Raw genomic sequence first — 2,747 nt, forward strand, 5'->3', positions numbered from 1 at the left:
CCCCCCCCCCCCGCCATCCTAAGAGGTCTCAACGACCTGAAAGTCCCGGGTTTGGATGTATTAGTTCTGCGTACTAGGCCTGCCTCAGCCCGTGCCCACTGCCCCGCTGCGTGCCCAGCCTTCCCCTGAGACACAGCACCACCGGGCCGCACCGAAATCCCGGCTGCGTATCGCCCGTGTGCCTGAGCGGGCTTTAAAGAGTTCCTCCGGGCCCCGAGAGCCTCCGCAGCCCACGACGGTCCGTGTTGGTAAAGCCGCTGAAGTATTTACCCGGCTTCTACCGCATCGAGTGCCACGCTGCGCTGCCTGCAATGCTAGCTGGAGCCAAATCGGCTCATTTGAAACGAGCGTGGCCGTGCCCACACAGGAGTGACTGCAATGTCAATGAAGCCAAAATGTAATCGGTGGGTGTAACTGAAAGGAAGGGGGAGGAAAACCAAAAGAAAGAGCAACACATGCTTGCAGATGCCAGCTATGCTGCCTGATGCTGCCTGATGCTGACAGTATACGTGTATTCCTTTTAGCCAGACAGAATATGGCGCATGAGTGTTTTGAACATCAAGACTCTTGGTTTACCCTCTAATGAAAATGAAACAGCTTGTAATAGTGGTTTATACGTGTATTTTTCATGGGAAGTTAATGGAAATTATTTGGGTTCACCTAAAATAAAAGGCTGCATTTGTTCAGCTTCTTAGGGAAGGAGAACGCGATGGGCACAAGGGAGTACAGGCTGCACCGGGCTTTCAGATTGCACAGGGGCACTGCTGCTTTAACATTTACACTAGACATGCTGCTGCGGATCACACATTTCTCTTCTGTTCCCCTGAGCAATAGAGGTAGCAAATTAACATTACGGGAATAAGTACTGGCTGCATTAGGGTATTGGCTCTCTGCTGACTGTTGGAATGGAGAAAGTGCTCGCTTAGGTGATTAAATGCTTCCATGTCTACTGGAAAGTGCTCTGTGTGCTGCGATAACAGTGGCCAGTGCAGCAAAAGTCATACTGGGCCTAATCCTGCTGGGATGATACCAGCACAGAGCTCGGAACAATTAACCATTAAAATGAGTATTCTTTGAAAGGCAATATTATCATGGGGTAATAGCTCCACAAGCTGTTATCTCAACACAGAACATACTCTTCTGCTTTCTACAGCAGGTTGTTTCAAATTTCTCCAGGCTTATTAAATAAGTTTTGAAGCTGAAAAGCACCAAAATCCATCCAAACCATCATCTACATAGCAGGCAGTACTATATTTTCCGTGTTTCAGAGAGACAGCAGGAACATCTCCAGAAATAAAATAACACATGTCCCTCTCGTCCAGCACTTTCTATTGTCAGCAACTACTCAACAGTTTTTGAATCTGCAGCACCAAGATAACTTGTGAGACTGGATGCAGCTGAGGAAACAGAGCTCAGAGGGATGCAATGAGTGTCCCATCACCTAATCCAGAGTATGACCCATGCTAATATGAGGTGTGCGGGGAAAAAGGGGGGTTACCACTCCATTAGACCCTTACCTTTATTTTTTTTGTCAGCACTCTGAAAATGACAGTTATGGGGAGCTTAGTGAGCTCTGAGACAACTTTTGACACATTTTGGTATTTCGGGGAAGTGCCAAAAGCTGTGAAAAGGTGCAGGTTTCGTTTATATTTTAAAAGGTTAAAAAAAAAAAAAAAAAAAAAAGATGAGTCAACTGGCTTGACTTCAGTGTTAAGCAACCCATTAACATGAGAAAGCTAAAAATGGGGTGCAGTCAATAAATGATTGAAAAAACAATGGTGCAATTATTGACAGCCAGTGTAGGCAACAGAAAATAAATCGTGTGACACCCGGACAGATACTAGATTTTATCTTCGATCCAATCCCAAGCTCGGTGTATTTAAGTTTATTCAAGAAGTGATTGATCGTGGTCTGCTGGTGCTTACTGGCTGGCAGGTAGCCTCCCCGGGCTGCTCGGCAGCTAACATGGCAAGTGGCCACAGATCCGGGATTCCTGGATCTCTGTCAGCCCCAACAGGTTAGAGGCCTCCAAGACGCTGTGGGTGGCTTATTCCTCAGGATCCACAGCTCGCTGCCTACCGAGCAGCTGGCTGCCTGCCAGGGCTGGCTTAAAAACCTCTCAGCAAAGGCAAAATTGAGTTTTGCCTCTCTGAGAGTGTAAATCTGGGCAGGACCTCGCAGGGCCACAGTGAGAGGAGAGGGGAGGACACCCGCAAAACGCCCTCGGGAGCAGCCATCACCCATCACACAGAGTGTTTTCATGTATCACTGGATAGCAGTATGAAGCAAGCAGCTAGGGAAACATTTTATCACTGCTCAGCAGACATTCGTTGATCTTGGATTTGCTTTGCCACTGTCTAGAGCCCTCCTCAGCTGAACAACTCACACCCTGTCTCCCCACACAGTTAGTGAAAGAGGTTCCTAATCAGCTGTGTGGCACTGGGACAAGCAGTTGCCTACACAAGAAACATAGAAGGTAGCATCATCTTCTTGCCAGCAATGGAGGTCTCAAACTCCTCTTTCCTGCAGGAATTGTTCAAAGAGGAAAAAGCAAACAAGCTTTTTCCATAGGAAGGAGGTTCTGCAGCATTTAAAGCCTTTAAATTCAATGTTCGAGGAGGATATGGAATTGCTGGAACCCATAAGGATGGAGTGGGTGCAGATACTGATGAGCAATGTCTTTTGGCTTTATTCATGCAAAGAATCAGCCTAGAGGCCACTACATTTTAAAGGCGTAACTTCTCAGC

Source organism: Athene cunicularia (genome assembly GCF_003259725.1).
Source record: "Athene cunicularia isolate RWA chromosome 2 unlocalized genomic scaffold, athCun1 chr2_part2, whole genome shotgun sequence".
In the NCBI taxonomy this organism is placed as follows: domain Eukaryota; kingdom Metazoa; phylum Chordata; class Aves; order Strigiformes; family Strigidae; genus Athene; species Athene cunicularia.